A 14,125-nucleotide genomic window follows, 5' to 3' on the forward strand; every position below is an offset into this window, starting at 1 on the left:
GGATAGCAGGCGGATCGCCCCACAGGGCCGGCGGTAGCCACCGCTGGCCCGGGAGGGGCCACCCCCCCGCCATATTAGTATGTCTGGGGGGTCTGCCGCGTACGGAAAGACCATCTGCCGCTTTCCGCCGGTCGACTCGTCGACCTGGCAGAAAAGGGTCACAATATGATGGCGGTGTCTGCAAGACACCGCCATCCATATTATGATGCATGTGGAGATTCGCCTTTCCATGGCGACGTTGTCGTCATGGAAAGGCATGTGGTGTCTGGTGTTGGGTTGCGGGCCCCCAGGGTGTCGGGTGCACATGGGGGGTACCCCCCTCATTGCCATGCACTACGTGGTGCCTGCCATGTAGTGCATGGCAATGATGTGAGCACTCCTATTGCATTGCGGGCCGGTCTGCAGCCAGCAGATCCACCCGCAATGTAATAGGCCCAGGATGCGCCCGCCAGTGTGGCGGGCGCATCATAATATGCATTGCGGGACCGCCACAACTGCGGCGGTCGGTACCTGGCTCCGTTGTAATGGCGGGCGGACTTTGTCCGCCCGCCATCGTAATGGACCAACCCCTTTGTGTCTCCCATGTACAACTCTCAAGAATAAAGATTTCGAAAGTGGTAGTGAAAAATAAACATATGGAAGGGACGTCTAAACACTGTATGTGTTTCTAGACTGCATATACATTATGACAGATATGTTGTATAGTGTTCCCTTGCTGGAAAAAAAGTAATGTCATTCATTTGAATGATTGAATGGTAAATGTTAGCAGATCAAATCCATAGCATACAGATAATATAATCTGAATAGGTAATTTCTGACTAGGGCCTGTGCCATGCTTAAGATTTCAGATCCTGGGCCAAGCTATACTTTTGGCGCCCTCCCCTTGGCAAATTGGGAAAGTCATCTTCTATTGAGGCCGAGTTGGCTGAGCTGAGGGTGGGGAGGGTGACTTTGGTGGAGATGGGAGGCAGAGGAGATCTCCAAATGACTGGAACTAGGTCCCATCATTTTGCATATGTTGTGCAAAGAACTCTGGAGCATGTGCTGTGCCATTCACAAGGCATCTTCCCATATAATACTGACAGTGTCCTATTCCAGCTCTGCTGTATGCAGATAACGCTGGCCTTATGGGGCACAACCCCCTACTGCTGCAGGAACTTTTAGACGGTTTTTCAGCCTTCATGAAAGGGCTGGATTTGAAAGTTAACATCAGTACAACTTTTCATGTGTCTTGTAGTCCTAAACGCAAGGTTAAATTTAACTCAAAATTCTTTCTGCATTTTAAATCCATCTAGACCACGAACAATTCCAGTTATCTGAGTCTAGTCTTTAATAACTCTAGGTCTTGGCACCATCAGGTGGAAACCAGAAAGAGAGCTTGCACAGAGTCTAAACGCCCTCTTTCGATTTGCTGCCAAACTAGGAAGGAGGCCAGTGCATCACAAGCTAGCGATCTACCCTGTGACATGCCCAAGCGCAACTGTCTATGGGCTGGGGTCTTCGGCTTTAATAAAGTAACCAGGTTACAGATTTCTGAAAATAGGTTCGCCCATCATTTGCTCTCCCAATGCACTGCCATTTTTATTTGTCTTAATGAGTTGAGGTTAATTCCCCTGGAAGACAAAATACAGACCCGCCCTCTTATGGTGTGGCGCCGCGTTTGGAGTCTGGTGTTAAACAGAGCGATAATTGAAGATTGCCGCACATTGGACCGTGCCCTTGATATTCATTGGCTGAGGGAGATTAGGGACTTGGTTCTGGCCTTGTCTAGACCAGAGCTGTTTGAACATCCCTCATCCCTTCTCTCTCACCAAAAGGTCACTGAGGGATTAGTGTTTGGGGGATGCAAGGTGGGACAAAGTTAGAAATATTCCCTCTGTTAGATCTTACATTTCGGTGGCCCCTGCTGAAAGTCATATTTGCTATTTATTGCCGGGCTGTACTGCTCGATTTTTCCGGTCTTATTGTGTTGAAGGGTGATTTAGGTGACTTCAGTCTCTTTCCATTCAAGTCTAAGGGTTAGAGTAGTGTATAGAGCCTATTTATTAGGCACTTCGACATGATCCTGTGTTATGTATAATAGACTGAAGTCAAGGGTGAAATGTACTGCTATTAATGTGACTTCAGTCTCTTTTCATTCAAGTCTAAGGGTTAGAGTAGTGTATAGAGCCTATTTATTAGGCACTCCGACATGATCCTGTGTTCTTCCCCATAGATCAGGGTTTGCATACATATCCTAGGGGATAGATTCGTTAGCATTAGGGGTAATCTGTTCTGTAGTGAGGGTATTTCATGGAGCCGTGCTGAATTCAGGCCTGGTAGGCCTTAAACGGGAGAGACTCCATCTTTCCTCCTGCTCTGGCAGCTTGGGATGTTTCTAGGTCATAGGCAGTGTTTTAGTTAGGAGGTGTTATTCGCTTGGAGAGAACCGGTTCAGGCCGGCCCTTATCGAAGGATTGTATTTTTCTTCATGCCGAAGACACTACATCAGGCCGGCCGGCTGGGAACGTGTCCTTGGCACGGGGAGGTACAAGAATTTGGTGGGCGGCAGGTTACGGGCTGGAATTTTCCATGAGGAAATGCACATCTATATTAGTGAAAGTTTGAGGCAGATACTGGCACTTTTCTTTTAGTCCGTAGGCGGCACCTGGCCGTTAGCAGGAAAGCTACTACTTATTCCAGGGAAGACAGCTGACAAACTTGAAGGTGGAGAAAAACCGAGAGACAGATATTCTTCTAACAGAATAGCCAAAGAGAAGAGAGTAGCCGATGAGGAAGAGGTCCCAGTGACTCGGAGAAAAGAGAAGGGAGTAGATCTGTGACTGTGGAGGTGTGACTTCCAGGCGAAGCCGAGGCGCAGACGAGAAGGGAACCTAGATGACCATTGAGTGCAGGCTACATACGACCAAGGTGATGTCAACCCCTTACTATTAGAGTGTACAACTTAATTTTCCACTTTGCTTTGCAGGTTATGTGATATGTATTATATTCTGTGAGCGTGTATGTAGTAACTAGATAAAGTATTCAGTTCGCAGCTTTGCAGGTTATGTGATATGTATTATGTTCTGTGAGCGTGTATGTAGTAACTAGATAAAGTATTCAGTTCGCAGCTTTGCAGGTTATGTGATATGTATTATGTTCTGTGAGCGTGTATGTAGTAACTAGATAAAGTATTCAGTTTGTAGCTTTGCAGGTTATGTGATATGTATTATGTTCTGTGAGCGTGTATGTAGTAACTAAATAAAGTATTCAGTTTGTAGCGAATCAATATGTGCTGCGTGTTCTTGTATAAGAGGGTAACCTATTCTTCTAGTCAGCTGTGACTTGCAGGTAGGTGGTAACTGAATAAGGGAGAAAGGAGCCCCTCGAACTGGGGAACAGGTTGTGCTCACCCAGCAGTCTTTGTGTGCCCTTGTGGTATGTCCTGGTAATTATAGTGAATCAACATGTACTGCGTGTTCTTGTATAAGAGGGTAGCCTATTCTTCTAGTCAGCTGTGACTTGACATGAACAGATGTTAATCCTGATCAGGTAGGTGGTAACTGAGTAAGGGAGAAAGGAGCCCCTCGAACTGGGGAACAGGTTGTGCTCAACTAGCAGTCTTTGTGTGCCCTTGTTGTATGTCCTGGTAATTATAGTGAATCAACATGTACTGCGTGTTCTTGTAGAAGAGGGTAGCCTATTCTTCTAGTCAGCTGTGACTTGACATGAACAGATGTTAATCCTGATCAGGTAGGTGGTAACTGAATAAGGGAGAAAGGAGCCCCTCGAACTGGGGAACAAGTTGTGCTCAACTAGCTGTCTTTGTGTGATCTGATATATAGTAACACTGATTCCCTTGTTGTATGTCGTGGTAATTATAGGATGAACTCGTGCTAAGGCTGCCGTCTGGGCAGGAAGTCCTGGGTCCGTTTGGGACCGCGAGGCTGTGGCTGCCGTCTGGGCAGGAAGTCCTGGGTCCGTTTGGGACCGCGAGGCTGTGGCTGCCGTCTGGGCAGGAAGTCCTGGGTCCGTTTGGGACCGCGAGGCTGTGGCTGCCGTCTGGGCAGGAAGTCCTGGGTCCGTTTGGGACCGCGAGGCTGTGGCTGCCGTCTGGGCAGGAAGTCCTGGGTCCGTTTGGGACCGCGAGGCTGTGACTGCCGTCTGGGCAGGAAGTCCTGGGTCCGTTTGGGACCGCGAGGCTGTGGCTGCCGTCTGGGCAGGAAGTCCTGGGTCCGTTTGGGACCGCGAGGCTGTGACTTGTAGGTCTTGGTATATATAGTAGGAATTCCCTGTCCTTAGGTGGTACATATATGTGGTTATTTAGGTGTAAATAGGCCCTAGGGAGGGGGTAACGTTCTGGTTTGGGTTAGAGAGGCTCTGTTGAGCGGGTTCTATCTGATCCGAAAACCCAAGCAGAACACGGGCACTCTCAGAATTTCCTCAAGGTTTAGACTTCATCTATTCCATTGACTGGTGGCATTCCCTCCCGGTAATAATTGGGAGCGTAACCTTGATCCTTGTCCCGGTGACTCGATCTCTCCACAAAGCACTTTACATGTCATATTTTTTTGTAGATTTTATTCTAAACCCAGATCATATACTGTTAACGTTCTTTTGAACACATTTTCCTTAAGGCATTGCACACAGGCACTTTATTTCCTGCAACACTTAGCTTCTGATGAAATTATAACAACTGTTTATACCCATCTGACACTGGTAACAAAGATTAGGAGGTCCGAGGGGATTAGCGGGAAAGTTATTCCCGGGCCCTTAATGATCAACGGTTCATGATAATTAGATGTTGCAGTTCCATGTTGGTCCTCTATGTGGATTTTTCCTTCTTTCGGTTATGTTTACATTATCATGCCTGCGGGTAGAGTTCTCGCATTGGGGTGGCCTGATTTCGAAACTGCACTTTATAACATTATGTCACAAGGAGAGCAGGGAGGACATTCAGCACGGGGCTGAGTGGTGGGAGGCTCGGGATTTCACGGACCCTATGTTTTATACTCTGCAGGAAGACGAATGGACAGCTTCAGGAATCGAGGACACGACTACAACAGACGCCTTCCCCTTTAACTGGGATGAGCTCACGGACAACCCCGCCCCGTATGATGACACCACAGGCCAGCAGCCAATCATAGCGGAGTGTGGATGAACACCGGAGCGGGAGACTTGGAGAACGAAGGACGTGAGAAGGAGTACAGAGAACGAGAGCGAGAATACGGAGAACGAGGACGCCAGGAGGAGCGAGGAAGGACGCCGAGGGTGGAGAAGCCGGAGACAGGAGGACTCCGCAACCACGTACCGCGCCCACGGAGGAGCGTGGCTAACCCAGGTACGTGACCGTTTCACGGGCTGGGTCGGGAGGCGGGAGAAGGCGGAAACTTAAGATAACGCCGCTCGCCGACTCGATTGTATCCAAACTATCCCCTTCCTCACTTGCACTGATCCCTTTGCACACCGGCCGTAGCCTAATTCGCACCAGAGTGTTGTCCTCACTTCCCCGTCCCTGTGTGAGAATCAAGAGGGATTGTTTACGGCACCTCGGAGTCCTCTACTCTTCCACAACTGACCAAGGGACGAAGCATCGCGAGATACGAAGCCGGAGCCACAAATCCCCGACAGGAGGCAGAGACTTGTTCCCCTTGAGGATAAAACCCCCTACCGGTTTAAAACAATCTGGCTTCGCCTACAAAAAGGGACTATACCAAAATAAAACCTTCCCTGACTGACGTCGAGTCTTGAGTCATTCTTCTCACCCGCTCACACATTACTAAATTCTTTTTTTTAGTCTTGAGCTTTGCTGATTGTATTAAGCCTTATTTATTTTACATTCCACTAACAGTACTTTGGTTAGCTGCCCCTCGTTGCCCTTTTCCCATCTCAGGGCTGCGGCTCCCTGTTTTCGTTTTCATGTCTAGAGGCGTGAGAATGTGGTCCTCATTTTAAGCCTGCAAATGCGGGTTGCAACTTGGACTAAGTCCGGTCTCTGTTCTTCCCTGGAGCAAACATCTACAGTGAGCTGGAATAGTGGCGCTCCCCTTAGCGCATCTTAGACATTCAACGGTGACAATTATGCTGGTAGGAGAGCACAGCAGATCATCATTTGAGTTTTTGTACTCCACCCTTACCATCCAAATTGAATATGAACTTGTAATGTTGTTGCTCAGATGTCAGGAACCGGGGAATGTCAAAGTATGACAGTGCCCTCAGGAATTGTTTTTTTATGCACTGCTAAAGACATGTTCAGATATTAAATGTATTTTCTTTTATTACACCTTTATGGTCTATTTATTTAGATCCAATAAAGTTTATTCTGATTCTAGTGTCATAAAAGTAGGAGGAAGGAAGTGTGAGAGTTTTATTAGGGCTGGTTTAGATATTGTACCAATTAAAAATCCATGTGTTTGCCATTGTGGGGCGAGAGGATCTGCTTGGAACTGAATAAGAGCAAAGCTTTCCCTGATTTTCTGAAAAATATGAATTTGTGTCTGTCTGTCAAGAGACCAGTGGATCTGTCAGAGCGGTCATCTGCTCTGTTTTGAGGGTCTACCTGCACTAGTTGTCTGCAGAACCGACAGCAACTGTTTCCCGTTTAGGGGCCCACAGGGATAATTGATTAGTTGGTTTCATCTATTGAGAAGAGCCTGCCTGCAGGAGGAACTCGATCCAAGACCCCACTGCTGTGGATATGTTGCAGAGCTACGAATGGCCTGCCTGCTTAGGGAGGTGTACCAGCCGAAAACAACTTCTTTGAGCACTGTGAGCTGAGATAAGTCTGACCAGACCAGAGGGAGCAGGTGCTCACAGTGCCTGAAAAGTGGATCAGCATCAGTAGAACTTACCCTGAAGAAATCCATGGACCACCTGTGAATTTTGCCACATCCCCAATCTTGTATCTTCTATTTTTGTTATTAATGTGTTACATTATATGCCACATACTTTTGAACTTTAAGTTCTTTATAGTGTTTGGTTAGCAGTGCTACACATACCACCTATGGGGAGGGGTGGCAGCCATTATATCTAAACGTCTTACCTCTATCTCCTCTAATTCCCTTGTCTTACCGGGGGTTGAGAATTTACTTTTTAGTGTACAAACCGACACTGGCACCCTCACCTTTCTCCTATTATACCGACCTCCCCACTCTATGCCCTCCTTCCCCTTCATCCTGAGTGAACAACTATCCGCGTTATTAACAGTGCACTCTGACTTCGCCATTTTCGGTGACCTAAATTATTGGTTCAACAACCCCAATGCTGGCCCTCACGCCACTGAGCTCTTTGAGACTCTTGCGAACCTGAACCTCACTCAGCATGTCTCTCATCCTACCCATATCGGGGGCCATATTTTAGACCAGATTTGGTCCTGTAATCTGGCCCTGTCTTCACCAGCTATTCTCCCCTGTACCTGGTCTGACCACCACTTGGTGGATACTACCATCACAGTCACCGGCCAGACTTTCACTCCCCTAATGGCCGGGGGACAGTCACGAAAATGGAACACCTATGATGCCCAGGGCTTTCTTTCCGCCCTTATCGAAACTTGTCCCGATCCTCACCCTTCCAGCGACATCGATCATCTGGAACAGGAAATAGGTTCCTGGCTGGAGTCCGCCAGCGACCGGTTCGCCCCCCTGGTCACTTTCCCTTGTACCAGGCATCGGTACTCTCACAGGTGGTTCTCCGACGACCTTAAGACTCTGAAATTAAAAACTCGCCAGTCAGAACGCACTTGGAGGCGCGACTATTCTGACTCAGCCAGACAGGCCTACCTGGCCACACGTAATAACTATAAATCTGCTATTAGGTCAGCAAAAATGGAACACTTCTCCAATAGGATTGCTTCAGCTACAAATAAATCCAAGGAAGTGTTCAGAGTTCTAAACGAGCTAACCACTGATGAAAGATCTCTTCCAGCTCAGACCCCTACTCAGGCCACCTGTGATACTTTGAACTCCTTTTTTTTGGAAAAAGTCATCAAAATTAAAAAATCTATCCCTCCCCCCGCCCAGCTTCCTCCTCTGGACCCTTCCCTCAATAACACCTTGACCTTCACTTCCTTTCCTGTCTTAGACACGACCTCCTTAGCGGAACTTGCCACCCGTGTGAAATCGGGCTCCCCTAATGATTGCTGCCCTCCCTATGTTCTGCGTAGCATCTGCCTTAATCTTCCAGATAACATCTTACACTTACTCAATAGATCACTCACCAGTGGCAGTGTCCCCACCTCTTTTAAGGAGGCCATCTTAGTGCCCCTTCTTAAGAAGCCGGGTGCTGACCCTGCCGAGCCATCGAACTATCGTCCCATCTCCCTCCTTCCCTATTTCTCTAAAATCTTGGAGGCCCATGTCACCCGCTGCCTATCAAACTTTGTTGAATCTTCCCAGTACCTCGAGCCTAACCAGGCGGGCTTCCGACCTGCCCACTCGACCGAGGCGGTCATTCTGGCAGTTCTTGATACTCTCAGGAGCAACGCTGACGTTGGGAATCCCCAAGCCCTCGTCCTTCTGGATCTGTCCGCCGCGTTCGACACGGTGGACCATAACATCCTTCTCCACCGTGTCGGGCAGGCTGGCATCCGAGGCCCTGCTCTCGAATGGGTCAGATCCTTCCTTACTGGAAGAACACAGGCAGTTCGCCTGGGCCCTTATACGGCCAAAAAATCTTCTACGCCCTGTGGAGTCCCCCAGGGCTCCTCCCTCTCTCCGCTTCTATTTAATTTGTATCTCCGGCCACTGATTCAATCCCTCCTCAAATGGGACATCACAATCTTCAATTATGCTGATGATTTGCAGCTCGTTTTCTCACTTAATTCCCCACTAGCTATCAATACGTTCCACGCAGTAATGATCCACATACAACTCTGGATGGACCAGAATCAATTAAAATTGAACCCAGGAAAAACTGAGCTCCTTCTCCCCGGCCTAAGCCACACCCATTGGGGCCCTCAGTTCTGGCCGCCGGAGCTTGGTTCCCCTCCTACCCCAGCTAAAACAATAAAAAGTCTGGGTGTAATTATCGACGTTGAACTTTCCCTCAAAGCCCAAGTTGGAGCGGTAATTTCATCATGCATGTTCCAACTTCGGAGGATTCGTAAAGTCCGTCACCTTCTCCCCTCTGCGGCACTCACTCAATCTGTCACCTCACTTGTACTCTCTCGTCTTGATTTTTCCAACTCTATTTACCACGGTTTTCCACTCTATCTGCTTAACCGCCTTCAGGTCGTACAAAATCAGGCAGCCCGCTTGATCCACGGATTACCTAGATGGCAATCCGCTAAACCCCTGCTTCACAGCCTCCATTGGCTCCCAATGAATCAAAGGGTCGCCTTTAAGGTGGCATGTCTCACCTTTAAATGTCTTCACTGCCCCAGTCCAGGGTTTCTCAACTCCCTCATCCGACCCTACCACCCCACACGCAATCTTCGTTCTGCCCGCAATGACTTACTAATTATCCCTAAAAACAAAACCAAGAAATTTGGTGGTCGCCGCTTCTCTCATTTGGCCCCCACTTTTTGGAACTCCCTCCCTCTGTCTATCAAATCTTCCCTCTCTCTTCTTTCATTCAGAAAACTCTTAAAGACCCATCTCTTCCCACCCCTATGTTAGGTTGCTCTGTATTCCATTTTCTCCTTCCCCGTCTAACAGCGCCAGGAAGCTTCGGCGTTAGTGCGCTTTACAAATGGCACCTAACAACATAACATAACATAACCTAACATTTGTCTTAGAAGACGCCTTGTTAATTAGGAAACACTGGTGAACCAAGGTATCCATTGCAGAAACCATTTTTCTCTTTGCACTAGATTGTTTGGGCCTTGTCAGAGCTCAGTTAAAGCTCACATCAAAACTCCCCACAGCCCAACCTTCAGATTCTATCAATTCTAAATAAATGAAATCTAATGCTCACAATCATGGCCACTGAATCTGTTTCACTACGATGTAGTGTTCAATCTTGAACTCCTGTGTTCGACGATGTCAAAGATCTTGACAAATTCCCTTTAATTTGTGGGGTATGATGCCTATTTAATAAATTCTCCTGAACACCAATGCATTCTTTGACAATTAAAACTGAACGATGCAGTCCTAAATGCTACAACTTTTAATTGCAAATCAATTGAAACTACAAGACATCACAGTGACTGTGAATTTTCATTAAGCTGTAGAACTGTATCGTTAAATTACAAATAACAGACAATTCCTCACAATTTAAAAAGTAGGAACTAGGACCAAAATATTGTTGACAAAATATGTTTATGTCCAGTAAGTCTGAGATGACTGGAAAATCACAGTGTTTTGAAAAGCTGACAGAGAAGGCACATATATCTCAAGTAGATGTATATAAAAAATAAAGATAAATAATCAAAAGAAAAGCCATTGGTAAAGTATTGGTCAGATATCCCTGGCACTGAAGGACACTTATTGTTAGGCACATGTACTCAGGAAAAAATGCTTCCATGTATAATAGTGCATGAGAGCCACTGGCTAACCCATCATGCATGCTGCGGTGGGCAGAAGCGAAATGTCAGTTGAATAGATCAGATGAAGAGGGGTGACGCAAAGGAATTTAATGTATGTAATGTATGTATTTAATTTTTTATTAATATTTTTTGTTTTATTACATGAGGTTGCTAAGAAATATAAAGCGGTCTCTTGGATAGCCTCCAAAAAGCCCAATTTTAATTTCAATTTGCAAAGACTTTTTACATATAAAATGAGGGACCATTGCACCTTCATTTACTCTACATCCCCTGTGTTCCTTGTACACCCCGGTTGACTCCTATGGCTCAAAGACCTCCTGTGCAATGTTAGGCAATGTTAGTCAAAAATGTCAATCAAAGCTAATCTTGCTAAATGTTGAAGACTATGGAGTAGCCTTGGTGACCGACAAACATGGTGGCTTCATCAACTAATGTGAAGTCAGATGGGCATAATAGGGAGGCATGATATTAAGACAAATGGCCTTTCTCGCTCTACAGGTTGGTGGCCTGACTAAAGCCATAAGCAAATAAGCTATTAGAAATTGCACTTCTTAGTCATCAGTCAAGAAAGCTAGCAATTATCTAAAAACCTACAGAAGCACTCTCTAGTCTAAGGAGATCACAATATTTTGTCAGAAGGGACAGAATTTTTTTTAACGGATCTTGGTTGGCCAGAGGGTATGAAAAGTAAGGTTTTGTTAGTAGATGTCTAGACAGTTATGTTTGTATCCAGAAATTATGAAAACATTTCATTCATTCCAACACTGTCCTCAATGGTTGTTAGAAATTGGGTTGTGGGTTGACTGGGGTATGCGCCCTAGTAAAGCAGCAACCACAATCCTAATGAGAGTTGAAACAGGCACACCCTAAATTAACCTGTGTTCACCCTCTATTAGCTTGGCACCGAGCAGTCATGTTAAACATAGAGGCAATGTTTAAAACATTTGTACATCAAAAACTGTGAAAACACTACACATAAAGATCCCACACCAGCTTCGAAAGATTTAATATATATTTTAATAAATAAAACAAGACCAAAATGACAAAAATCTAATCATGGAAATCGCAGATATTGATTTTTGAAGGTTTAAGTTATAAAAGTGCCAACAAGCACCACCAAGGAATAAAGGGTCGCGCCAGACCGTGACAAAGTTACAACTTCAGACCGAGCACGATGGAGCACGGGCATGAGCAGTGTTGCGCAGTCGAAGCGATTCGTCAGTTCTGAGATACAGCGAGACTGCGGTGCAGGGTCCTGTGCGTCATCCTGGAAGATCCCGTCGATGGGGGCTTGAGATGTGAAATCCTGGCGTCAAGGATGCAGTGACTGCCGGGGCGATGGGTTTGTTCTGAAGAGCTGCGAGACTGCAATGTGGAAGCTGTTGTCGAGTCGCCGTTGACAAGTGATGCGACGACCTGGGTCAAAGATGCACTGCGCCTTCGGCGATATGTCGGTTCTGAAGATGCGAAGGGCGCTGAAGACCTTCTGCGCCGGGCCCAATACAAGCAGCAGCAGCGATGCATCAGTTCTGTTTGAGGATGCGTCACTCATCCAAGAAGATGCATTGGGTTGGCTAGAGGATGTGCCGCTCAGCAGAGAAGATGCATCAGTTCTGTTGGTAAGCACCTTAGGCCCACTCATTTGCCAGGATAGTCTCACAGATGGCAGAATCTAGGTGTAGATACACGGTTGTTGGAAACCGGTTATATCACTGAGGCTTCAGATCAGGAGGCCAGACAACTAGCCCTTGGAGTCACTCTGGGTTCAAGTGATGCAGGTCCAGACCTTCTCACCCAGGCAAGGAGGGCAGAAGGCAGCAGGCCAGCACAGCAGGGCAGCAGTTCTTCTAGAGCAGCAGTCCAGCACAGTGGCAATCCTTCAGCAGCACAGCAGTCAATCTTCCTGGCAGAGCATCCACAGGTCCAGAAGTGATGGTGTCTGAGGTCCTGTACCTACACTCAGTAGTGCCTTTGAATTGGGAAAGACTTCAAAGAGATGACTTTGGAGTGCACAGATGCTCTGCCCTACCCTACTGTGATGGGACAGGATACAGCCTATTCGGGTGTAAGTGAGGCTAGGTCCAGCTCCTTCCTCCCACTCTGTCAGGATGGCCCGCTCAGGCACACCTACGTTTCCATTGTGTGTGGCTGTTTAGGTGTGATACACAAAGCCAGGCTGGAGGCAACAAATGGCTAAAGCAAGAAAATACCAACTTTCTAAAAATGGCATTTTCAGAATTGTAATTTTAAATCCGACTTCACCAAAAGATAGGATTTTAAATTGTGATTCCAGCGACACCAAACTTGAAGGGATCATCTCTTCCCATTTCGATATTACACTTCTAAAATGTAATAAGGCAACTCCAATGTTATCTTACGGGTGAGATATTCCTTGCAGTAGTGAAAAACAAATGTAAGAGATGTTTGACTACCAGGACATGTAAAACTTAAATGCACATGCCCTGCTTTTCAAATACACTGCACCCTGCCTCTGGGCTGTCCAGGGCCTACCCTAGGGGTGACCTATATGCATTAAAAAGTAAGGTTTGGGCCTGGCAGAGGTATAACTTACCAGGTTGACACAGCAGTTTAAAACTGCACACACAGGCAATTACAGGCCTGAGACATGTTTAAAGGCCCACTTAAGTGGGGGGCACAATCAGTGCTGCAGGCCTACTAGTAGCATTTAATTTACAGGCCGTGGGCACAGGTAGTAGACATTACTAGGGACTTATATGTAAACTGAATAAGCCAAAGTACGAGTCCTAAAGCCAACAAAAATGAATTCAGCAAAAAGGGGTGGAGGAAGGCAACATATTTGGGGGTGACTATGCAGAAAGAGCCACGTCCAACAATGTTGATAAATGATTGAGAAATTCTTATAGATACTTCTAACCACAGCCTCCTCACTGTTAGAATATTCCCCAGGAGCTAGACTGGATCCAGAAGGTTCAGAGCAGTGCTCCTGCATGCCACTAGGTGGCATTGTGCAGCTCTGTGTCAAACTCCTTTTGCCCAGAAGTTACCAAGCCTAGCTGCACATAGGCGCCACCCCTGCACGCTAATGTCAGTTCCTTTCTTTCCACCCATTGAACGTGGCTCTGAAGCTCTGCTCCCTGTTCATCAATTGACAAATTCCTCCAGAACTATTTTCCAGTGTGCAAGAGAACAATGTCCCCACAGAACACTACAAAGTTCAAACAGTGCCATGACTGCCAAAAATAGCTATCTGTGACAGACACGAACGAGGTGTGCCTTAGTTGTTTGGGTTTGTGACACAACCCCAAGTCATGCGAGGAATGTGCCTTCATTCACCCGAATGCGCTCAGGACCATGAAGTGAAGCATTTTGTTGCTGAATGCTGGCAGAACTCACAGACTCATGTATGCCTCCTCCCACTGAAGCCGTTCATTGAATGTTTGATGTACATGTTCCCTTCCAAACCGTTTGTATTACAACAGTGGAATCTGAATTTGCTTCTGATATTTCTCATATGTTTCACCTTCGAGTGAATGCACAGCTGCTTGTTGCGTTTTCTGACTCTCATAACCATCTTCCTCATTGCGATCACTTCAGCTTGATATGTGAGTGAGCTACAAGCTCTATCAATGCAGCCCCCCTGTATAACTTTTTATTACCAGAAAAACTGGTGTGGAGTATCAG

The 14,125-nt window shown here is 46.6% G+C and overlaps 1 protein-coding gene across 2 annotated transcripts in view; it reads right to left on the bottom strand.

Moving 5' to 3' along the window:
• Positions 1 to 14,125, bottom strand: part of ABHD12B (abhydrolase domain containing 12B) — a 259,208-nt gene that overhangs the window by 53,428 nt on the left and 191,655 nt on the right. The window lies entirely within an intron of this gene.

The sequence above is a fragment of the Triturus cristatus genome, chromosome 9, assembly GCF_964204655.1.
Source record: "Triturus cristatus chromosome 9, aTriCri1.1, whole genome shotgun sequence".
In the NCBI taxonomy this organism is placed as follows: domain Eukaryota; kingdom Metazoa; phylum Chordata; class Amphibia; order Caudata; family Salamandridae; genus Triturus; species Triturus cristatus.